Raw genomic sequence first — 27,543 nt, 5'->3', positions numbered from 1 at the left:
TGTTCGACCAGATAGTAAATCTCTACTATGTCACTTTAGAAGCATATAAACAACAAATAAAATCGTTGTGTGCAATATTGTCTACACCTGCAGAAACTCATTGCAAGTTATACTAAGTGTAAGGACCAGCTGTAATGTATGGAGGAAAGGTTAGATAATATGCGAATTAAAATAGATGAGCAATTCCAGGAATGAGTAGACGAGAAAGTGACAAAATCAGAATCGATCTTCTCCGATTTGGATGTAACTTTGCACATGGCTTCAGTATGGCAAACCATAAGTTTTGAATCGATGGAGAGGTCAATCCGACTCACGACTGATTTTTAAAAAGGGCGCATGTATTTTTGCATTTCACAAAAAATGCCTTTTTCAAATCGTTGTAACTCGGAAACCGTTAATTGTATCAGGTGTACAACTTTGCTTCCGCCGTTTTCCGATAGGTGGCTGTACCGGCTGAGGCTGGTCAAAATACATAGATGATAATGCCTTTAAAGTAAGTGTGTACAGTGCCTAACGAATTGTCATCGCCGTTTCAGTGACAGTAGTTCTTGTTTTCGTATTATTCACGCTCGAAAATGTCTGTTTATGTGCCCAATTCTCGCCATTTGCGGGAAGTTTTACTTTTCTGTTACAATTCGAAAAAACCTGTTTTAATCCACCTAGTGGTGTAATGATGCCTTTCTCATATCAATCATACTATCATATATAATATTGTGGTATTCTTAAAAATAATTCTCTGCGATTCTTGAAAGAATAACCGAAATCGGTTTATTTGACCGCCTACTGATAAAAACTATCAATTGAAAAAGATTTGAGGTCGATTTAGAAAATTTTCTAATGTTTTTCCCCATTTTCAGTGATGGTATACAATTTGTAACCCACTTTACCCTATATTTTCGGATCCGGAAGTCGGATCCGCGTGAAATTCAGGAATTACGTATCGGACCACAGAACCTTTTATTTGAACCTAGGTTTGTGAAAATCAGTCGCGCCATCTATGAGAAAAGCTAGAACACATATTATCTTTTTTTTGAACATTTTACCCCATAACTCCCGAACCGGAAGTTAGATCCAAATAATATTTAGGAATTTTTTTTGGGACCTCAAAACCTCTCATTTGAACCTAAGTTTGGGAAAAATCGGTTCAGCCATCTCCGAGAAAAGTTAGTGCAAAAAAACGTTACATACACACATACACACATCGACGAGCTGAGTCGAATGGTATATGAAACTCGGCCTCGGTTCAAAAGTCGGTTTTCACAGTGATTGCATAACCTTTCTATATGACGCGCATCGAATAATCTCATAAACTTACGGTGATGCTGCTCTGAGTAAAAAAAACGTGTCGGGAGTGGTTTCAACGTTTTAAAAATGGTGATTTCGATGTCGAAGACAAACATGGTGGGGGAAAAGAAAAAACCTTCAAAGATGAACAACTAGAAGCATTGCTTGATGAAGATTCGTGCCAAGCCCAAGAAGAGCTAGCCGAATCATTGGGAGTGAATCAGCAAGCCATTTCAAAACGTCTCAAGGCCCTGGGCATGATTCAGAAGGAAATTGGGTGCCGCACGAGTTGAAACCGAGGGACATCGAGCGTCGTCGATTTGTATGTGAGCAACTGCTTCAAAGACAAAATCTTAACCGGTGTTGAAAAGTGGGTTCGATACGATAATCCTAAACGCAGAAAATCATGCGGATAGCCCGGGCATGCTACTTCGTCGAAGGCAAAACCGAATATTCACGGCGCCAAGGTTATTATTTGTATTTGGTGGGATCAGCTCGGTGTGATTTACTACGAGCTCTTGAAACCGGTTGAAACCATCACATGAGATCGCTACCGAACGCAACTGATGCGCCTTAGTCGCGCGCTAAAAAAAAAGCGGCCACAATATCAAGAGCGACATGACAAAGTCATACTCCAACTATGCTCGGCCTAACATCGCAAAAGTGGTCAAAAAGTACCAGGAAACGCTGAAATCAGAAGTCTTACCCCACCCGCCGTATTCCCCAGATTTCGCCCCTTCTGACTTCCACATATTCCGTTCGATGGCACACGGCCTGGTAGATCAACATTTTCATTCCTTCGAAAGGTTGGAAAAATGGATTGCTTCATGGATAGCGTCAAAATAGGACTCCTTTTTTCGAGCCGGGATCCGAAAATTGTTAGAAAGATGGGAGAAAGTTGTCGCTAGCGACGGACAATACTTTGAATAATACATCTGTAAGAACTTTTTCGCAATAAAGCGTTTAATTTAAAAAAAAAAACAGCGGAAGCAAAGTTGTATACCTAATACAAAAATGGCGTTCAGGAAGAAGTTGTAGGGAATCGATTGGACACTCTAAAAAAAAATATACACTGAAAATTTTTTTTGATTTTTTTCTCAATAATTTCAAATATTTTTTTTTTATAAATTTTATTTTAAAGCTGTTATTAAAATCTACAGATTGATGAATCCGTGAATTTTGAAAAATGATATATTCGAAATTTCAAGTTCTCGTTGAAAGATAATCATTTCAGTTTTTAAATAAAAATTATCAAAAAAAAAAATTTTTTTTCAGTGTGTAATTTTTTTAGGGTGCCCAATCGTTCCCCTACAACTTCTTCCTGAACGCCATTTTTGTACAATTAATTTGAAAAAGGCAATTCTTGTGAAATGCAAAAACACATACGCCCTTTTTAAAAATCAATCGTGAGTCGGATTGACCTCTCCATCGGTTCAAAAGTTATAGTTTGCCATACTGAAGCCATGTGCAAAGTTTCATCCAATTCGGAGATGGTCGATTCTTATTTTGTCACTTTTTCGGCTACTCATTCCTGGAATTGCTCAGCTGTAACTTCTTCATATTTTAAAAGGCACGGATGGGATAGCCATAAATCTGTAGGTTTCAATAACAGCTTTAAAATAAAAATTTTCAAAAAAAAAATTAAAACCCTGATTTTTTTTATTTATCTTTTTCGGATTATTTAGTAATTATTGAGGAAAAAATCAAATATTTTGTTCAGTGTACATGTTTTAGAGTGCCCCATCGATTCCCTACAACTTTTTCCTGAACGCCATTTTTGTACAAAATCAGTCGTGAGTCGGATTGACCTATCCATCGGTACAAAACTTATGGTTAGCCATACTGAAGCCATGTGCAAAGTTTCATCCAAATCGGAGAAGGTCGAGTCTGATGATCTGCTGAGCATTTCTGGAATTGCTCAGTTTGTTTTCTCTATGAGTGCTAGAATGCTGGAGAAGATTATTTTCATTTTAATTAAACAAAACTTATGTCTAATAGTTATCCAATCAAGTTTTGTTAATTATTTCAATACCACACTAGTGAATCTTTCGAGTCATGTTTGTTTACCCAAAAGCTATGTGTACCTACAATTTTTGTTACCTGGCTAGTCAACGACTAACTGTGACTAGTCTCACTAACATTAAATTGGTTTGAGTAGTTGACAACGACGCATTTTTGAATGATATTAATAAATGAATTACCTGTGACCAAATTCTAATAATAATTTAAGCACTGAATACGCATTATCAGCTGACAGCATTGTGGCAAGAAATGATATTATTTTTACGTTTCGTCTTTGACTGATCAGTGCAGAGCAGTTCAAATTGAACTGCTTAGTGCTAAACTCGGCAGTTCAATTTGAACCGCTAAGCAGACGTAAAGTTTCTGCTACTTACAGAATACTTTTTGTTTTGCAACGAAGTGCAATGTCTTTTCTGACGTGCCGAACGAAAACGTGTTTTCGACTATTTCTGGCCGATGCAGGTATGGTCATTTAGGGGTTAGCCAAATTTTGTGCTAGGGCACATAACCGTTTTCATTATTTTTACGTTTCGTCTAAGAAAAAATAATGAAAACGGTTATGTGCCCTAGCACAAAATTTGGCTAACCCCTAAATGACCATACCTGCATCGGCCAGAAATAGTCGAAAACACGTTTTCGTTCGGCACGTCAGAAAAGACATTGCACTTCGTTGCAAAACAAAAAGTGTTCTGTAAGTAGCAGAAACTTTAAGTCTGCACTAAGCAGTTCAATTTGAACTGCTCTGCACTGATGAGTCAAAGACGAAACGTAAAAATATTGAAAACGGTTATGTGCCCTAGCAAAAAATTTGGCTAACCCCTAAATGAAGAAATGATAGTTGAATGTAAACAATTTCATAGATCCTTTAGATTCAGATTCATTATCGTCAAATAATCACCCGGGTATTGTAAAACAAAAAAAAATGGACTCTGGCCAATTTACGAGTAATCACGTAAATTGTACAACCTTTGATTTTTCACCCTCCGAACAGGATGCAACAGTAAATTTCAATCATCAGCAGGTGTCAAGACCGAGGAGAACTTTGTACCTTCAATGGTTTCAATTCATTCTCTCGCTTCACCTTCACCGAGCGACTAATTTACGACTACTTCGAATCAATTCATAGCCGGGAGTGAATCCGCTTCTGCTTTCCAATGAAGGTTGGGGCAATGATACTCAATCAGTTCTTTTTTTTTTGTTTGATTGCTGCCTCCAGACACAATCAAGGGAAGAATGAATCGATGAATGGTAAGCTTGATGATAATAGCGCTGCAGTTCGGGAAAAGGAAATGTGGGACTAGCAGCAAGGTTTAATGATTATTGGTCCTTTTAAATGGTTGAAACTTGAAAGCTGTTGGTCATTCTGCCATTTAAAACAAGTGCCGTAATAATTGACTTTAGAATTAGAAATCACCAGAGAGTTTAATAAAATCAACAGATGGGAGTCTTCAGAAAACAGTTCGTTTGTTTTCTAAAGTGCAGTAGATGGATTTCTTGTGTTATTATCTGCTGATCAGTAAATGGTGATACTGAAATCCCTATGCGTCAAAGTCATGCATGCAAACATGTGACCAATATTGCATCACAGTAAGACTGAATAATTACATTGTCGAAAGGCTTAGTATTGTGCTGAGCCTGTTGCGTAAGCGGCACACATCGATACAGGGCCACACGACGCCATCGGTAAGAGAGCAGATTCCGAAGCAGCTTCATGCCTACGCAAAACTTGTTAAGCGCCTAATAAATATTCATAGCAGAATTAAAATTCATTCCCATGTCAAAGCATTTAAGACTAGGAAAATATGTAACTCGTTTCGTCCGGGAACTTGTTGATCGATTCGAATATGGCACGTTGAGACATTTGCCAAATCCTTACACTCTGAAGATGTTAACTGTAGGAATAGGTAACAGTTTAAGATTACGTGTCTCGTAAAGTCAGGTTGATTCCGCAGCGAAGTAAATCATCTTGTTATTCACCTTTGGTCTTGGTCAGCCCACCATGTGCGAAAAAGATGAACACATCCAAGAGTTTAACATCGTCAGCTCAACCGAAGTAATAAAATGCGTTTATAATCGAGCAATACTGAAAGAGAGTTTGAAAATAACTTCATCTGTCTTGAATTTCAATGCAGATGGTATCTGGCAGAAAATTTCCCTTGAACAAATACACAAGGTTTCAAGCAGCAGAATAGGGTTACCAACTCGGATATGAATCCCTCGCCTGGCAGCTATTTTGTTTGAAAAAAACCTAAAACTTGATATGCTGGAAATTCAAATGAATTCAAGCTTCGCCTCCTACGCTTTTTGGATTACATAGCAGATTATAATGCACGTTTCTATACCTTCAACTTGTTCGATGAATTTCTTTCATACAGGGCGCTCCATCTTTCATGTCGGTAGGTAAGCATTGTAAAACTTTGAGAACAAACAACCGATTTCTATGAGTGATGTATTTTTGTTCAGTTCTGCTCCTTACATTTTTGTTTTTTGAAAACAATATCAATTTAGTGGCCACCTTTATTAGCAAATTACAAAATGACTCCTTTTTTCTGCGTTTGCCATCACCTTTTTTAGGAATCTGGGGTGTTATAGCGTCAATTTCAGCACGAGCTCGTCAATAGTTCGAGGCTAGTGACCACACAAAAAGAAGTCCGGGGGGGTTAAGTCAGGTGATTGTCTAATATTATTTCCGATACGCACGTTGAGTAAACACAATGGAACGACTGATTTCGTTGTAAACTGTCACTATTTCGGCGCGTTCTGTCGGTGTGAAACGATACATGACAAAAATGTACTGAATTGACGTTTCCAAAACATATCTGATACAATCGCTCAGTTAGTAAATGTGAAAGTTATTCATTTTTTTCATACCGACATCAAAGATGGATCAGTTCGTTTTCGCATCTCATCCAAGTCAGTCGATAAAACAAAATCGCTTACGTTGAGGACAGAAGAAACCAAGTACAGTATTGTGTAGTGAACAATAGACCTCGAAAATGAGTGAACCAAACGAACAAAAGCTACCGCCGACACGAAAGAATACAATTTTTGTTGACTTCAAGCAGCGCAAAATTCGACCTTCGATACGAGAACTTGAAGGTTTGCTTAAGGAGCAAATGTATCTCGACATTAAACGTGTGCATTTAGTTCAATGCAATAAGACCAATAATTTTGTTTATATCCACTTCTATAAAGAGTTGGATTCAATTCGCTAAAGACAATAATAATGTGCACTATGTGGAGCATGAAAATATCAAGTACAACATTCCAGTATATATGGAAGATAGTGCTATAGAAGTGCGTGTGCATGATCTTCCCTCAAGCGTCATCGATCCTTATATTCGCAAAACTATGTCCCAATACGGAGAGATTCTTTCTATCGAAAAAGAAAAGTGGAAGAATTTTTACACCGGTATTCTGAATGGCGTACGTTTGTTACGCGTGCGCTTGAGGAGGCCTATACCTTCTTATGTGACATTCGGTCAGGATTCAAGAATCCCGTGCAAATCACTTGTTACCTATGACAATCAGATGGTCACATGTCAATATTGCCAAAAAGCTGTTCACTACGGTAAGCCATGTGATAAACTAGACAAGGAAACAACCACACCAAAGGACAATGGTGCTTCCTTCACAACAACCCCAAGCAACCCCAGTACACCTGTGACAGTCACCAACAGTGAAGCATCCCCTTCAACGAAACCATCCAACGTATCCCCTATAAACCAAAGTACACCAGCTGCAGTTAACAACTTACCATCCAACCTGCAAACTGCAACTGCAAACAATGTACAACAAGACGCATCTACAGCAACTAGCAACAAAATCCACAACAATACCACCAATGCGGCATGGGATGACGATACGAACCGCGAACAAACTGCTCCTCAATCCTCGCAGGAGGGAAATGGAAGCTTCTCCCCCCTAGAAAAAGGGTGACAACGAGATCCAATTCAAAAAAAATTATCTAAAAACTCAACTCAATCGGCCACGTAAAGCTTGTACGCAAATAGGCCTGAATAAAATATCTTTCAAATAAAAAATAAATAGAAGATGGAGCACTCTGTATATGTTATCAATATTGAAGTGTAACAAAGTGTGCTACTTGAGTTGTGATGTAATAGCCTATAAGCTCCATTAAAAATTCTCGAATTCCATTTAGATCCGACTTCTGCTGCCGAAATAATTTGGCGATAAGTGGAAAATTCAAATTTGAAGAGCATTTTTTCTAAAGTGAGGTACAAATTCCATGAAACTGATTGATATATCTAGTTGACTAGTTTTTGACTATATAAACTAATTTCAGTACTGGTCGTCAAATGGTGAGATAACTAAGTCCTCACAAGTCCCTATCTCATGCCTCCCCGAGCGTCTATGATGACATTTGGTCAATAGAACGGCGTCGACTGGGTGCTATCGCCTTCTGCGTTAGTAGCAGAATGAGAGGGTGCGAAATGGCTTGTAGGTTGAAGCCCATCCTAAAGTGCAGTGTTTATCATAGTATATTACTACATATAATTGTGTTGTTTATTACATCATGTATTATTATTATTATTATTATTATTATTATTATTATTATTATTATTATTATTATTATTATTATTATTATTATTATTATTATTATTATTATTATTATTATTATTATTATTATTAGAAGAGCGTAACTTACACTGCGACATTACCTGTTATATTGTATCATAGCATATTATTTCATATATTATCGTCTTACCCTATTTTATGTTATTAAATACTATGTTGTATGGTATTATACTGCATTGTATTATATCATATTATATTGTATTATATTATATTATATTTTATTATATTATGTTATATTATATTTCTATTATGTTATGTTATATTGTATCGCATTATGTTGTATTATATTATATTATATTGTAGGGTTTATTATGAGTAGTACTACGTACCTCTGCGCAAAATATAAATTTGTTTTCCTTATAAGTTATCATTTTTAAAGTAACTTTCAACTAAATATCAAGGTCGTCACAAGGTGAGCTTGGTCCTCACTGGTTCCTGTTTCATGCCTACCCGTGTGTCTGTGGTGACAAAAGGTCGATGGAATGCGTTGATGGCAGAATGAGTAATATAATATCATAGCATATCGCAACATATCATTTTATTTATTCTATTATTTATTATATAATTCATTGTACTATATTATATTGTTTTTTGTTGTTATCTTCATTATTATATTGATTGTTATTATTATTAATTTGTCATCAATAATAATAACATATATTATTTTTATAGATGTGGATATTATTATTGTTATTAGAAGAGAAATATTCTACTTCCTGCAGTATTGCGAAGATAGAAGAGCATAACTGACTCTCTACATTGACTGTTATTTTATATCATGTTTTATAATATATTATATTATATTGTATGACATTGTATTATATTATTTTGTAATCTATTATATCATTTTATGTTATATTAATTTCATTACACTATGTTTCATTGTATTTATCAATATAAAACATTTTGCACGGGGGCGTAAAGGGGAGGGAGCATCAGGGCATCGGACGAATTGATGACTGGACGAGGGATTGTGGATAGCCAGCCCAAGTCACTTGAAGGAAACTTGTTTCCTTCTGAAGGTTTGAAATGAGTCTGACGCGCCCTTCTCAAACAAACCATCAGGCGGGTTCAAGCATGTATAGCGATATGCTTCATCCATGCACTGGATATTATGGTTGGAAGAGCATCTTTTATTCCCGCGGAATACGAGTAAGTGACTCTACTTACGTATCCGCCCAACCCTTTTCGTTCGCTTTTCGGTAACAGCTATAGTAAGAAGGTGAATGGATGAGTCATATCGGGGCTACTGTAAGTCTACCCGCATCCACTGGCAAGTCCTTGAACTGATGGTGGCTTCACTTCACAACAATCACATCATCACATCATATAAACTAATTTCAGTACTATCAGTACCCCGATTTCCGGTTCCGAAAATATCGGAAGTTGTAGTTGAAACCTCAAAAATCATTTCGGTACCTCAGCGATGGCTGAACCGAATCTGTTGTGAAATTTTACTTAGATCTGACTTTCGGCTTCGGAATTACAGGGTGATAAGTGTCAACAATCTCAAACTGTCAAACAAAGTGAGCCACGTTAAAATTTTTCGAAACTATGCAAAACTGCCCCGAATAAGAGTTTTTGTTTAAGGATGACAAAATGATCTTTATCGGCTTTACCGGTCTCAAGTTTACGGGTACAGAAATATCGGAAGTAGTAATCGAATACTCCTAAATAGAATTCATATTGAGGTCTCAAAGATGATTTAGCTGATTTTGACAACATTAAGATCAAATCAAAGGTTTTACGATCTCATAGACTTTTGTTTAATTTTGTTCGGATTCGCCTTCCGGCTTCGGAATCATAGAGTTATGAGTGTTAAAATAGCAAGTCCTCTGCAAAAAAAATCCTACAAAACTGATTTAAATTGTGAATTTAGTTAGCTGACACTCATTCAAATTGACCTCGTCTATACTCGTTCCAGTCATGGAAAATGGAACTCTAAAAAAACTTTTCACTTTCGCGTAAAACGGTTATGAGAAAGGCACCATTGCATCCCTAGGTAAATTAAAACACATTTTTCAGAATAAATCTGTACCAAATGCTAGAACTTTCTTGTAGATACTTTGTGAATCATCGTCCTTTTTCTAGAAGCGAATTTCTTCAGTTCAGTTTAAGTTTCGTTTTTGTTTTAGGTAACTCTCTTACAATCATTTAATCACGTTTTCTTTCCAATAAATTTTTTTTATTTATTTTTTTCAATCCCCTTAGGAATGTCTACAAAAACAATAAGAAATAGAGTTCAACGAATGTATAGTGACAATTGATTCAAAGACAAAAGGATGTACCAAATAACCATAAAGGCTGACTAAAAATAAAGAAGACCAGCAATTTGTGATTCAATAAGTTTACTTCACAGTAATAGAAATGGACACGAAATCAACTCATTCCTTCCATTTAGCCCATATTTTCTAGATGTTCTTGACTGTCCCGCCATTTCATCGAAGTCGCTGCTTTGAAGTTGTACAGTATTTTTCGATTGGTCGAAACTCCGGGCAGTTCGTAGGATTCATTAGTTTGGGGAAAAATCAATCTTGTTGTATGCAAGAACCACCATAAAGTAGTAACAGCTGGCCTAATTGGATCAATGTTCAAATTCATTCATAAATTGAAAAATTCACAACACATCGTTTAAGCTATCTAGCATTTTTAAATTTAAGTTAGAATTTAATATGCTACATAGTTAGTTTCTGTTTTACTAGTGAACAAAACATGTTGTAAGCCCACTGCATTCGACCACTGAAAAAATTCCAAATTTATATGCGTCGGTTTTGAACGATACGCTTTGTGCGATGATTCGTTCAATTCATGTGATTTAAATTTTGCGTGCCTTATTTTGGCACTGAATTTTACCTTAATGCTCGTCCATATCAAACAAAGAGGAAAACTTCAATTTTCAGTTATTTGTGGTTATCGCATACCACCGAAAATTTTATCACCATATGTTCGATGATATGGTGCAAAATTTATGTTGCTGCGTTAAATACAACAGGAGATGTTCGGGATGAAGTTGACCGATTGAGCCATAGAAGCTTGGCGGGTAAGTGGTGCGTATAAATTCATATGCGGGATTCGGTCACCTGCAAAATTTAAATTTGTTTGGTGAGTGGATGGAAGGCAATACATGCTTTTTCAGGTATTCATCGATGGAAGTTTGGGATGTCATCGTCGAGAATGTGATGGATGATTTCGTTTTGTGGTTCCAACTGCAAATCGCTTACCAAACCATGGCCTTCATCGAGAACTTGTCTCGTAAGCTGAAACATAAATCTCCACGTCTTGTCGCGTCTTCAACCAAGAAGCTGCCCAAAATCAAATTTGACTTATGATTGGTCATCTATCACATTGCAGCCCTTGTGTTTCGGCCACGTAGCATGCTTTTTGGCCACGTAATTGTGACATAATAAGTGACTTGTATCCTTGTAACTCCTGACCACATCTCAGATCGAAAGATCGGGATTGGCTCTAACGTACCATAGAAGCTCACTGCGCAACTGACAATCTCTGGTTCTAGTTTTTCTGTTATTTCGTTAGTTTTGACGTTATTTCTGAATACGATTAGCTACTTTGGTCAAACCAGTAGTTTTTTAAAGACGTTTGAACGAAGTATTTTCAAATAATTTCGTTGTCCAATAATAAAGGCATGTCAGCGACACGAGGATGGTGTACCAATAGTTCCAATCAACCTTTATACATGTAATCAAGAAATAAAACCTGTTCACGTTTAATTTCGGAAATGTTTCTTCAAGTGTGGAGTAGAAGTTACTTCTCGGAACACAGAATCGTTTCACTTATATGGCTATTATTTGTCAGAAGCCACTATTCTCCCGCCCTGTTTTGGCTTGTTTTGTCCACTTGTCACTATGCGGCTTTCGCTTGGGAATGATATAAGGTGAAATAGGTCAAACACTTGGTCTTGTCCGCATAAGCGCTCGTTCAAAAAGTCTTTCATTTCGAGAAGAATGATGCGGAACCAGAACCTCTCTTCGCCAAAATAAATTTACACCATTTTTTCTAAGTGTGTAGAACTTATTGACATCCAGAATACAAAACCTGTTCTAATCCACCTAGTGGTGTAATGATGCCTTTCTCATATCAATCATACTATCCTATATAATACTGTGGTATTCTTCAAAATAATTTTCTTCGATTATTAAAACAATAATCGAAATCGGTTTTTTTTACCGTCTACTGATAAAAACTATCAATTGGAGAAGTTTTGAGGTCGATTTAAAAACTTTTTATGGTTTTTCGCCCTTTTCAGTGTTGGTATACAATTTTTAACCCACTTTACCTTGTATTTCCGGATCCGGAAGCCGGATCCGTATGAAATTAAGGAATTACGCATGGAACCACATAACCTTTCATTTGAACCTAAGCTGGTGAAAATCGGTCGCGCCATCTATGAGAAAAGTTAAAACAAATATTTTTTTTTTACTCATTTTACCCCATAACTTCCGAACCGGAAATCGGATCTAAATAATATTCAGGAATTTAGTATGGGACCACCTTTCATTTGAATCTAAGTTTGTGAAAATCGGTTCAGCCATCTCCAAGAAAAGTTTGTGCAAAAAAACGTTACTTACACACAAACGCACACATACACACAAACACACACAGAGACATTTTGCGTACTCGACGAACTGAGTCGAATGGTACATGAAACTCGGTTCATAAGTCGGTTTTCACAGTGATTGCATAACCTTTCTTTATGAGAAAGGCAAAAATGATAAAAAACAATTGACATTTATGTTTCAACGCAACAAAGCTGATTATACAGAAATGACAACGAATCACAAAAAATAAATTTTGTAAATCTTGCAGACTTTTGCAAGAAGAGCATTTATTTCAAACCGATTAGTTATTGTTCACTTGGCTGAAATATGATCTTAAAATGGTTTTCAGTTGGCCATTGTAGAGTTTACAGTTTCAATGTAAAGTTTCTGATGCAACACTCGACATATCTGGTAGTACTCATTGAATTAAAAAACTACAAGGACCAGCCCCATGGGGTTGCTCGAGCCATTGATGTGGAACAAGGCAACCAAAATTTTTAATTATCGACATTTTCAATTAATCGTCACACTTTTGAATCCGCAAATGCACGAGAGTGTGCTTAGATTTATTTTTATTAGGAACCAACACCGAACACGCGAACGCAACGCAATTATATGTTTGTACTTGCTTGCAATACAGATATCGATATTGAAGCTTCTTTACGCCAAGCTTGTGTTCAAGTTTTGTATGCAATCAGTTATTTTTATAGCGTTTCTATACCATTACTACCATTCTGCGATTTCGATTGAAGCGATAAACTTTTTCTCATTATTAATCGAGATCATCCTATATAAATTAGCAATTAATCTTAAGTACTCAAAATTTACCCTTGGGTAGTTGCAAATTTCTCAGGCGAAAACGAGATAAGATGGAATTTCATCCGATATTGTATGACACAAGATCAGAGCATACCAATTAAAGCTTCAAATCGTTATATGGCACTTTTTGTCTTGCTGTCTAGCTACAACCTACCTCTAGAATGCTACACGTAGGACTGAAACGTTAGCTATAATTTTGCTTATATTTATAGTTTCGCGTGCTTCCAACAGCTTCGCCTTTGCATCGATTGACCAATCAGAGCGATGCTTTTCCTTTGATGTATCGCTTACTCCTTCAAAACCGTCGACTATGGCAGGGAAATCCGGTATGCCGGAGATTTTTTGCAGACAAAATAGGACACTCCTCTTTCCTAACTTTCTACCACGCCGAAGACCGCCGAAAACATACGGACAATTTCAGCCGGTCGCTTATACATCGTTATGTATTTTTACAATTCTTTTACCCTAAAAAAATAATTTTTATTTGAAAAATCTAATCGTAAAAAAACATTATTGCTTTCCGTAGACTTAAGGAACCAGGACACTACCGGGTCAAGCTCGTGCAGGTGGCAACCCTACAACATAAACAGTATCTGCACAAAAAAAAATCGCGATGACTACTCAGCATCGAAGGTAATTGGCTGCATTTATGAAACGTTTATTCAAGATGAATAATAATAATTATCGATTTTCGTGGTTTCTGTTTACTCTTCAACGGTTTGTGTGCCTCTGAGCAAAGCGTTCGAACGCTGCAATCTTTTGACTCCACTGTCCATGAGCAAAACTTGATGAGACCCGTGCATTGTGGGTTGCTATTTTTTGTTCGATTGCGCTATTCTTTAAAGTTTAGATTAATATTGTTTATTTTTTGTGATTTTCGTAAATTTGAAGACGTCATTCTCAGAGAAAGAAATATCCCGATGAATACTTCCTCTTGAAAACGATGTATCCAAAAGTTGAGAATAAATAGGAATTATTACAAAGAATGTTTTAGATGACAGATTTCTCTTCTTAGAAGCCTAATAGAATCGGTTCCCTGAAGAATAACTATGACAAACTATGTAGAATCGTCGAATAAGATGATAATTACCGATAGTGCAAGTTTTTGTGTAGCTACAAAGGTCGTGATCCTCGCAACCGTTGTGCTGTTTAAATTCTTCCCGTAGCAATTTTACACCTATTACCTACCTCCGCCATTTCCTATCGGCCGATGCTCGCTCGTTCGAAGCAAATTATTTTAATAATGTAATTATCTTGTTTAGACTCCAAAAAGCTACTGGGTTTTGGTGCTGAAAGACTTTACCTTGCGCACACGGCTTCAATGCAACAGAAGCCATGCCCCAATGAAAGGAAATCCCGCGAGTCATTGCCATTCACGTGGAATTTCTTTGACTGGTAGTTTGCTTCGAAGCTCTGTCCCGCAGGTCGGATCCCACACAGCACCTCCTCCGGTTAAGGATTCATATGGGAAGGTAGGTTTTGTTTGCCAACATCACCTTCATCATCTGGCCATGTTGTTACGGGCGATTGCCTCCACATAAGCTAAACATACATCATCATCATCATCACCATCGTCATTCCTGTGCGCGAGGGAGCAAATGCTAAACGAACAACCAAAATGCCAAAATGAGGAGGCAGCACAACAACAAACAAAAAAACTAGCGTTTGTTCGAATTATCACGCCGATTATCGCTCCCAGACGAGGTTCGGAAGAAAGTTATGACCGGTTGATTGAATTTGATGAGCCCAATCGGTTTCTCGATGGCAATTAAGTCTTCATAAAGCGAGGCATGAAATTCGATTTTGATTGTAGGAAATTTTTCTGCGCATTGCTTAATTGGATGTAATCGGTAGGTGCTGGATGACTTACTCGGCTGGACCGCGTGCAGGACGTTTCCCGGATTATTTCATCGGTCCCTGTATGTGCGATTGGTGGATAGATTGTTATTTGTAATTGGTTCTTAAATAATTTGTTGTGAATTAGAATTATCAGAAGGCAGACATATCGAAACAGCGTTCTATAATTGCATGATGATGAAAACTAATCACCGTCTAAAACATTGTTTAAAACACTTAGCGACCAATTTGAATGCCAAAGTTGGAAGAGAACAAGAAACAATATATCCGCAAACTACTCGGAAATTGATCATTTTCCATATGTTCTATAATTACTCTAATACAGGAGCTTCAATTTTTATATAAACTATTTACTACCAACGAACAGAACGGTTCTACCGTCCTGAGGGAAGATAATTTGAGAACAAAAATTTATTACTCATATATTCATCTGAAAGATTCGTAGAACATAATCACTCCGAAACCTTTTATTCAAAAGACGTAGGTGGAAACATATAGGAAGCAGAAAACGTTCACAATGCAGATAATAGAAAAAATATTCGTTTTCACGGGATTGTGAAAGTTTACAAAAAAAAACTTTCAAAACAACTTAATTAAATAGCTTTGACAAACGAAAACTTTGACATTCAATTGGGAGTCATTTTGCGAAAATCGATGATCACCCATTTCCCATACACCCCGTAATAAGTGATCATAGAATTTCAAAAAATAATCAATATCCTCACTCTTCAAAACAACGAAGTTCCAGCGAGTAGACGTTTCTAAAAATAAATCAACAGCGTAATGTCAATGTGACGTGTTTACGAATAGCTCGCTGAAACTCAAACTGTGCCCTTATAATGGTCGATATCAACTCACAATTTTTTTCTCATCTAATCGACACGCGTTTTTTTATTTCAATATGGTACGTGAAATTTTCCATATATGATTTTTTAAAGTTTCGCGTTTACAAAAAAGAGCCTTTTCTAGCAGCCTATACCGTTAAATCTAATAAAGATACAAAAATTCGTCCACGACATGAAATGAGCGATTCCATGAAACAACCTTCATAGTTTAAAGTTGAAAAATAATAAACAAAAAAGAAAATTTTCAACTCGGGTCAATTTTTTTCTTTTTTTAATTGAAAAAAGAAGCCTTAGAGATTTAACTCAATCTTGGCTAAGTTTCAAAGTGGAGAGATTAATACTTTCATAACAGTGAATTTTATAATCACGACCCGCACGCGCAGTGCGTACCGCAGGGATCAGGGTCATTTCGCCGAAAACCATTTCGCCGAAAGACGTTTCGCCGAAAGGGTTATTTCGTCGAATGACATTCCGCCGAATGGGTCACTTCGCCGAATGCCATTTCGCCGGATCCTGAAAACATCTTGAAATCGTAATTAGAATTGATTTATATTAAAAACAAACGAAAGATGATAGCGTTAACTTTCGTTTTGTGAACCTACCATTGTACTTCTTGAAAAATGATTGATTGTTGTACTCTTGAATAAAGATTGATTCACGAACCTCAGAAAGTAGTTCCCACGAAAACTTGTTGACTATTAGCTACTAAGCATCTAAGCAATTGCATAGGTGTATCTACCAGGCAGGTATTTTCCGTTTATTAAGAGAAAATGAAAATATATGGTAGGTGGTATTTTCCGTTTATTAAGAGAAAATGAAAAAATATCTACCGCTCGTTCGGATCTAGCTAAAGCAAAGAAACCTAGCTTTGAGTAGACCGGGCAAACGAGGCGGTTACAGGTTTGTATGCAAGAGGCCGCCGCTTCCGACGGCGGGTCGGCGGCCGACTCATCTTGGCTTCGGTTATGTGGCTACGCCACATCAGTTATACAGAAGACATAACATGTAGAAGATATGACCCTTTCGGCGAAATAACCCTTTCGGTAAAATGACCCTTTCGGCGAAATGACCCTTTCGGCGAAATGACCCTTTCGGCGAAACGACTTTCGGCGAAATGGCATTCGGCGAAACGACTTTCGGCGAAATGGCTTTCGGCGACATGACCCGCTCCCTACCGCAGCGCAACACGCTCAAATACGGGCTTAACTTGTCGACACATGTCGCGCTACTGATCGAATCCTAACTTTGAAAGTTTATTGTTAGCAACGTTTTAGCTAAGATCGCGAATTTAAACATCAAAAATCGCCACTGCAATCCGTTTAACTTAAAGACTCATTTTAGCAAAAATAAAAAAAAAAAACATTCGTTGCGTCGGGTTTCTTCTTCGCACATTCCATGTCTTGGACGAAGTTTTGTATCTTTATTAGATTTTACAGTGTTAAAAAAGGCTCTTTTTTGTAAACGCGAAACTTCAAGAAATCTTATCTAGAAAATTCCACGTACCATATTGAAATAAAAAACCTGTTTTAATCCACCTAGTGGTGTAATGATGCCTTTCTCATATCAATCAAACTATCATATATAATACTGTGGTATTCTTCAAAATTATTTTTCTTCGATTCTTAAAAGAATAATCGAAATAGATTTGTTTGACCGTCCACTGATAAAAACAATCAATTGGAAAAGATTTGAGGTCGATTTAGAAAACTTTTTACGGTTTCTCGCTCTTTTCAGTGATGGTATAAAATTTTTAACACACTTTACCCTATATTTCCGGATCCGGAAGTCGGATCCGGATGAAATTCAGGAATTACGTATGGGACCACAGGACCTTTCATTTGAACCTAAGTTTGTGGAAATCGGTCGCGCCATCTATGAGAAAAGTTAGAACACATATTTTCATTTTTTTGCACATTTTACCCCATAAAGCTAGTGCAAAAAACGTTACATACACAAATACGCACATACACACACACACACACACACACACAAACACACACACAGACACTTTGCGTACTCGACGAACTGAGTCGAATGGTATATGACACTCGGCCCTCCGGGCCTCGGTTCAAACGTTCAAACGGTTTTCACAGTGATTGCATAACCTTTCTATATGAGAAAGGCGAAAAAAAAAATTTTCTTCGATTCTTAAAAGAATAACCGAAATCGGTTTGTTTGACCGTCTACTCATAAAAACCATCAAATTGGAAAAGATTTGAGGTCGATTTAGAAATTTTTTTAAGGTTTTTCCCCATTTTCAGTGATGGTGTACAATTTTTAACACACTTTACCCTATATTTCCGGATCCGGAAGTCGGATCCGCATGAAATTCAGGAATAATGCATGGGACCACAGGATCTTTCATTTGAATCTAAGTTTGTGAAAATCGGTCGCGCCATTTATGAGAAAAGTTAAAACACATATTTTCTTTTATTTGCACATTTTACCCCATAACTCTCGAACCGGAAGTCAGATCTAAATAATATTCAGGAATTTTGTATGGGACCACAAGACCTTTCTTTTGAATCTAAGTTTGTGAAAATCGGTTCAGCCATCTCCGAGAAAAGTTAGTGCAAAAAAAACGTTACATACACACATACGCACATACACACACACACATACACACACACACAGACATTTTGCGTACTCGACGAACTGAGTCGGGCCTCGGTTCAAAAGTCCGAGCCTCGGTTCAAAAGTCGGTTTTCACAGTGATTGCATAACCTTTCTATATGAGAAAGGCAAAAACACCTGTCGAATACTTTCGAGTTCTTTACCGAAAAAAGATAGTTAGATGAAAAAAAAATAGGTGGCTGATTTTGCGTGGAATGCCCCATATATAACAATAATAAGTCGCATATTAAATCAAGTATGATGACACATAACGGAATTAAAGGAATTAATACAAATAGTTCTTCATAATAATGCATGTGCTATCAAATATAATAAACATTTCTAGAACCTAGAAACGCGACATCTACCATTATTATAATTTGCTTAATGTTTGATTACAGCACCGCAATCTCAAGTACTCTGTAACTGTTTAATAGTCTAACATGATTAAAATGGATGTGGATGTTAGCATCCATCAGAACCTCATAAATTAAAACTCGAAGAACGCAATTTTCGTTGATTACGTCAATGAAGATATCACGTTAGGGTGTAATCATAGTGTTGCTCAAGTGAAATTAAATTTCATCACAGGGCACCAGGTTTCTTCATCGGCCGGGACTTAAAAGTAGTTGAGTACATAAAGAAAAACCCATCGGCGTCGAGGCGGGATTTGGCCAAGCAGTTCAACACCAGCATCGGGATGATTCAACGGATCAAAGTTCGGAACTCCCTGAAAACGCACAAGAAACAGAAGGTGCCGAAAAAGTCCCTGGTACAGCAAATTCAGGCCAAAACAAGAGCGCGAAAACTGTATAACCGGATTCTACAGAATAAAGACGGATACGAAATCGGTGTACCAGGACCTGGACGACGATGACACCACGGTGGCGATGGAAAAGTTTGGGCAGAAGGTATTGGTCTGGCAAGCAATTTGTACCTGTGGTATGCGGTCGTCGATTTTTTTCACGAAGGGCACATTTAACGCCAAGGTGTACGAGGAAGAACAGAGAATGCTGCCACTGCACAGAAAGCACAAGGCTCCTCCTCTCTTCTGGATGGATTTGGCTTCAGCCCACTACGCCAACTCCGTTCTACAGTGGTTGTCAAAAAATAATGTACAATTCGTGGAAAAGGACATCAACCCACCGAACTGCCCGGATCTTCGGCCAATTGAAAGGTGTTGGGAAATTGTCAAGCGGCACTTCCGGAAGGAAGGTACAGTGTCCCAAAACATGCAGGAGTTAAAAAAAACTGGACAGCTGCCACCAGGAAAGTCACAAAAGTAACTGTGCAGAATTTAATGAAGAATGTCAAGTCCAAAGTGCGAGCGTTTCACAGAAACTAGGATTTTCTTCAATATAATCAGTGAAATTCATAAAAATGTAATTTTTCTATAATATATTGAAAACTGATGTCAAAATATGTTTGTTTTCGCTTCTTTATTCAATAATCAATGTTGCTAACTACTTTTCGATACACTCCTTACGTAATTTTCAGGAGTCTCGATTGTTTATGAGTTTCTTGTTTGTTAAATTGATTGTGCAAACTATAAAACAAATTACAACGCGATCCCGTTAAACCTAATATTAATGTTTTGTTATTCGAAGCCTCTTCGCAGTATGAAATTAGAGCTTGAGCTTGACCGACCACCCCTGGTTGCTACTCCGTTACTGATCGGGATTAGCTGAAATTGTACAGAGAATTTCTAGATGATCCGACCTGGGACTGGTAAATCATTCTTCAATGTACATCTTCTGGTAGCCCCAGAATTCATTGATCAGTACCGGCGCCGGCCAGGCTCGAACGTAGATCGTCTGAGGAATGGGAAAGGATGTTAGTCCAACACTTATATATTACCATATATATACTACTGCGTACTCCACAAGTGTCACGGGAGAAGGATATTTGTTAGTATAAATTTCAGTAATGGTAGTATTCGCGCGCGAGCTAGTATGTTTCGGTTCAAGATCCTCGGATGCACCACTAAAATCACTGACTTACCAAGTAAACGTTTCAACAATATCCAACACTGAAGTCCCGTGAAGTCGTGATTCACAGTTCTTATTCGTGAAAACTACAATTTGAAATACTATCGCGTAACGAATAAAAACTTCCCTCATTTTTGCCTTTCTCATATACTGTGAAAACCGACTTTTGACCCAAGGCCCGGAGGGCCGAGTGTCATATACCATTCGACTCAGTTCGTCGAGTACGCAAAATGTCTGTGTGTGTGTATGTGCGTATATGTGCATGTAACGTTTTTTTGCACTAACTTTTCTCGGAGATGGCTGAACCAATTTTCACAAACTTAGATTCAAATGGAAGCACTTTAGGTCCATACTAAATTCCTGAATATTATTTCGATCTGACTTCCGGTTCCGGAGATACGGAGTAAAATGTGCGAAAAAATGAAAATATGTATTCTAACTTTTCTCATAGATGGCGCTATCGATTTTCACAAATTTAGATTCAAATGAAAGGTCCTGTAGTTCCGGATCCGGAAATATAGGGTAAAGTGTGTTAAAAATTTTATACCATCACTAAAAAGGGCGAAAAGCCGTGGAAAAATTCTAAATCGCCCTAAAATTTTCTGCGATTGATAGTTTTTATCAGTAGACGGTCAAACAAACTGATTTCGGTTATTCTTTTACGAATCGAAGAAAAATATTTTGAAGAATACCGCAGTATTATATATGATGGTATGATTGATATGAGAAAGGCATCATTACACCACTAGGTGGTTTAAAACAGTTTTTTTCTAAATGAAATTATCTGCTACAAAATAAACGAGTGAATAGTATTTAGACAAAATAGTTGATTCATTGTAGTGACATACTCTAAAAAGTTTTTGTAAAATCATTTCAATTCACCAGACAAAGATCAACAGATTTCACGCGTATTTCCGCTTCATTATTTTAATTATTTATTAAAATTATTATTTGGTTTTATTAATTTATCAAACAAACAAGTATTTTATTACAATTTATGAAATATGCCGATATAAGTTATCTCTGTTATTAACTTTGTAATATTAATGGATTTGCACAATAGTTGATTTTTATCATTCAATTTATAATCTTGAAAAACATGCACTGACATGGAAGAAGAAAACATACTTTCTCCGCAGCTAACCTGAAATTGATAAGTTGAATGGAGTTGAATGAAAAGATAATTTAGTAAAATGGAGTAATCAGAAGTGAAACATTGAAAAAATCTGGTAGCTGAAAAGAAGAAGAAACTCCTGCAATTGTCGCCTTTTACGACATGGAAGCAGGAATTTAGTGGATCTATTCTTGGCTCATTTTTTCCGCCTGATTCCACACGGCATCTAGGCATCTGGTACTGTCCGGAGAGAGATAATATGTACTATAAATCTCCTAGTGGACCCCAGTCCCTCCACAAATATGAACGTATAGCGCGATGAAAAAGTATTTTAGACTCCACTTTCGAATCAATATCAAGTTAAAATGGGACAAATCGGCCATTGAGAGAAAAATAAATGGATTTTCTAGTAAAAGTTTGGAGTGTAACACGAAACCTAATTAAAGATATACTATCTGTTATCAGGAGGGAGATAATTACTCATATCTAGTGTTTTCCCTTTTCTTCGCAGTATGAAATTAGAACAGATAAAGGTCCATAGCTTCCAAAGTTTTGTTAAGACAGGGTAGTGAATTTGACAAAATACATATAAGGAAATACAGCCCTCCGTTTTCCGATGGCGTGTTCTGTGAAATTGAACAAATTATGGTACATTGCGTATAAGATAAAGGTTTTAAGTGCTTTAAAAAAACACATTTTACTACTTTAATAATTTTTGAAAAAGTATTCAACTTTTTTTCACAGTGTATTTATTTTTTTAAGAGTGTCCGATCGATTTCATACAACTTCTTCTTGGACACCATTTTTGAACAATTCATGATTTCCGAGCTATCACGATTTCAAGAAAGTGCATATGCGCTTTTTAAAAATTAGTCTTGAGTCGAATTGGTCTCTGAAAATTCGACAAAAATGGATTCCATGCATCGACAAAAACGGATTCCATGAATCAATTCGTTTTTTATTAGTTAGTAAGTTAGTTCCTTTGCCCCATTAAACATCACAAGTATTTTTCCAATTTTCCCTACAAAAAAACACAGATTTGCGGAAGCAAATGATATCTTAATGTTAATAACCCAATCAAGTTTTCTAATTGGGCTGAAAATCCACGACTTGTGACTGAACACTCAACTAAATTCATAACAATTTAAATTTAATGCATATTGCAATACGTCAAAAACGACCAAGAGTTCTTGGGCCCTCCCCCGCAGACCAGCGAGGGGTATGTTCGGGAATGTATGTCGCAGTACGGTGAAGTTCTTTCCATCGAAAGGGAAGTATGGCGGATTTTTTTTCCGGGTATCCGGAATGGCGTGCGAGTAGTAAGTATGCAACTACGTAAAGCAATTCCATCTTACATCATTTGTGACCAAGACGGGATACATCCGTGTAAAACGCTGATTACGTATGAAAATCAACTGGTTACATGTCAGTTTTGTGAACAACCTGCACACTACGGCAAACCTTTTACTGAAACTGCAAAAAGGACATCTTTAAACAAAAATAAGGACAACCGCCCAACAACGGAAACCAGTGAGCGCAGTACTTCTGTTGTACCATCAAACCCACCAACAACTGCAATTAATGCACAACAAGGCGCGTCTACAGCAACTAACAACCAACCCAAGAATGCGAATTACAAGGAAAACGAAGAAAAAACGGAAACCAACAACGATACCACCGATGCGGCAATGGAGGACGAGACGAGCCACGAACAAAGTGCCCCTCACTCATCGCAAGATAAAAATGGAAGCTCCTCTCCCCCTAGCAAAAGGGTGACAACGAGATCCAACGGTAAAAAAATTATTTTATCTAATAAAAACATGGCTCATTCGGCCACGTAAAGCTTGTACGCAAATTGGCCTGAATAAAAAAATTTTTATTAAAAAAAAAGAGTTCTTGGGTTTCTCTTTAGTAAGGAAGTAGAATTGCTGGATTAACAAACTGTTGACCGGAGCCTTGGATACCACTAGTGTGATATACTATTGGACTCAGGTCGACGAGACCGGAGAACGTATGAGTGTATGTATTTATGTATGTGTATGTATGTCTATATATGTATGTATGAATGTATGTGTGTGTATTTGTTTTCTGTCTGAGGAACTTTTAACATAATTTACTAAAAAACTGAAGAGTCAGGAAAATGTGAAACAAAATTAAATTGGTTATGCATACTTTGCATAAAGTTTGGATTGATTTTTTAACCCTTGAATGACCACAATCTGTACGGTCAGTAAACCAAACCGAGCTTCGTTCGAGACGTATAATCAAATCAATATAGTCGAAAAAAAAATACAATGAATCTGCATTCTAATTATCTAGCAAAAAACGTGATTAATCCACCTAGCAGTGAGATGATATCTTTTTTTTTATCAATCCGCATGTGTTTTTTGCATGAATATTCTTCGGTGTTTAAGTTTTCATGACATTATTTTAATGACCGTTGTTTCAAGCGACAATTTGAGATTTTAATCACTCATTACTCTGTAATGTCGAAACTGCAAATCGGATCGAATTCGAATCTAAAAGTGTGATAATCGATTAAACATGCCATGATATGTCGAAGTAATTTCCACTTTAGAGTTTAAGGTAATTTAAGGTACTTCCAGAGCCGGTATTCAGGAACCAGCATAACCCAAACCGATTCGTATGGCCATATGACGAATAAATTACAACAGTTTTGAGTCCATTTTTGAAGCATAATTGGATAAAATTAATTAATTTTTGTATGTATGTATAAAACTAATTATTTTGTGTATAAGTTTATTTTAATTTGAATTTTTGTTTCTGAAATTTGATTAGGATTTTTTTGAGAAAACGATTGAGCTTTGAGAAACGATTTTATACTGGAACCGGAATTCTAAAATAGGTATGGCCGAAGTCAGATATATTCACCTGAATAGCTGTATAGTTTACATTTGTTTCAAAATATTTGAAAATCAGTGAAGACATCTTTGAGAAATCATAACACGAATTAAATTTTTCGGTGCCTTCTGAATCGACAACTGAATACCACTAAAACTGAAAAAAGTTAATATTTTTTATCGACTATCCAAATCTGCTAACCCGATAAACCTGATTAATTTATGTGGAATAGACATTTTTATACCAATCACCCTGTATCCCCGAAACCGGAAGTTGGATCTGATTGAAGAGCAAGATGTTTTATAGAATCTTGAAACTTTTCATTTGAATCTTAGATCGGTTCAGCCATCTACGAGAAGAATGAGTTACACAATTTTGATTTCGTTTCATATATCATCCTGTAGTTCCGGAACCAGAGATCGGAACCAAACATAACTCAGGAACTTTGTTTGGGAGCATACGACTTTTCGTATGAATCTGAATTTGTAGAAAAGAAATTTTCAGAGAAAATTGAGTGAAATTATTTGTCACACACGCATTTGCTGATCTCGACGAACTGATTCGAATGGTATATGGATGTTATGTTCTTCCAGCATTTCTTGCTGTAAGTAGTTTAAAACAATATAATTAAAAAAAAATCTTCCATCATCTGGTTTATATATGTCATATTCGAACGATTATGTTGCCAAAAACGAGCCGTGCTAAAATCGGTCCGAGGCAAATTGTCATGAAAAAGGATGCTGTACACAGTCTTTTTGGTACTTAGAAACAATTGAATGTAACAGAATAAAAAATCGTGTTTTCCGTTGCTCACAAGCATTGCTTTGTCATACAGCGCTCAAAACTCCTACTGCTGGAATAGGGGGAAAAGTCGTTTACACAAAAATTTCGATATCTCCGTTAAAAATGGACGGATTTTAACAATCTATGGCTTGTTGAATAGGTATTATCGTGCGGAATCTAAGTCTGGAAACATATTCTGTTTTCAAGGTCAATTGTGACAGATACTGTCAAAAAACTGAAAATTTTGACATAAAACTTCGAATAACTCAAAAAGTAAACATCCGATCTCAAAACCATTCAATAGCGTTTTGGGTGACGGGGAGACCTTTCATTTGCGACTAGTTTGATCAAAATCGGTCCTGCCATCTCTGGGATCTCGACCTCTTAGTTGACAACACACATACAAACCCCAACCCCGCACATAGGGTCAGAACGATTTTCTGGTCCGAAGAGGCGAATGACCTAAGATGTTAAAGCCTCTATAATTGAAACAAAAAAAAAAAAACACACATACAGACACACACATACACACACACACACACAGACATTTGCTCAGTTCGTCGAGCTGAATCGATTGGTATATGTCATTCGGCCCTCCGGGCCTCGGAAAAATTTTCGAAAGTTTGAGCGAATTCTATACCTATTTTTTATATATATAAAAAAAGGTAAAAAACAAAATTTAATTTGATAAATGGAAATCTAAGCTTACAAAAAAACAAAACAAATAGTGACTAATTCTAGGAATTGTATTCGTGTTAACTATGACCAAATTGGTTTACCTAATTTCATCAAATGTAATTGTACTGATCAGTCCACTTCTTCGAAAGTTAAACCAACTGGAGTAGAAGGTTCAAATTTTGATGCAGTTAGCAGGAGAATCCAGGACCGGCGAAAGAGGTGGATACGATAGGTAGTACTACCCACCCGAAAATTGCAAAGGCGGGTAATTAGCCACACACACACACACACACACACACACACACACACACACACACACACACACACACACACCCAGAGAGAGAGAGAGAGATATATATATATATATATATATATATATATATATATATATATATATATATATATATATATATATATATATATATATATATATATATATATATATATATATATATATATATATATATATATATATATATATATATATATATATATATATATATATATATATATATATATATATATATATATATATATATATATATATATATATATAGAGAGAGAGAGAGAGAGAGAGAGAGAGAGGGAGAGAGAGAGAGAGACATTGCTCAGCTCGATGAACTGAGTCGAATGGTATATGACAATTTTTACAATTTTTACAATTTTTACTAGTCGGTCGGTTTTTCAAGTGATTGCATAACCTTTCTATATGAGAAAGGCAAAAACAACTTTTCTTGTGTAAACAGTTTTCTTTCAACATGATCACCTTCAAATGCAATACAATCGTTCTAACTTCTCAAAGCCATACTTTTAGAATGATTTGTCCATGACCTCAGAATAGGCTTCAGTTGCGGTGATGACTCTTTCATTCGAACCAAATATTTTCCCTCGGAGTATCTTATTGAGATCCGCAGTCGCTGGGGGCTAGGTTATTGAGACTGTGGTGGGTGAGGAAACAGATCGGAGTCTGATTCGTTTAATTTGTCCATTGTTTTCATTGACTTGAGGCACGGTGCATTGTCTTGGTTAAAGATGATTTTTTTTCCTTCATATGAGGCCATTATTTTTCGATTTAGAACTTCAAACAAATCAATAACTGAACGTAATAATCATTTTTGATGTTATTTCCTGTTCAAGGTAGTCGATGTTAATTATATCTTGAACATCTAAAAACTTACGCCATGATTGTTCCAGCTACCTGTAGCGTTTTTGGACGGTTTTCCCTGTTTGAATACTATTATGACTCCGAAGAAAAATGGTGGATCCATGATTCGTCCACTGTTCCATACCAACGCAAGAAATCCATATTATTGCAACGAAACAGTGCCGAACAGTTCTCTGGCTCATTAATGCGTTGTTGCTTTTGTTCGATTATGAGCGAACGAGGCCCCGATGTGGAAAAGACCTTTTTCATGCTCAGATTTTTGCGTAAGATCGTAAAAGCACTTTCAGTTGATGTGCTAACCATCTCAACACATCTAGTCACACGAACTTTGATTTTGCGTCCATCCATCACGAATATA

The sequence above is a fragment of the Malaya genurostris genome, chromosome 3 (assembly GCF_030247185.1).
Source record: "Malaya genurostris strain Urasoe2022 chromosome 3, Malgen_1.1, whole genome shotgun sequence".
NCBI classification, from domain to species: domain Eukaryota; kingdom Metazoa; phylum Arthropoda; class Insecta; order Diptera; family Culicidae; genus Malaya; species Malaya genurostris.
This window is presented reverse-complemented; position numbering follows the sequence as displayed.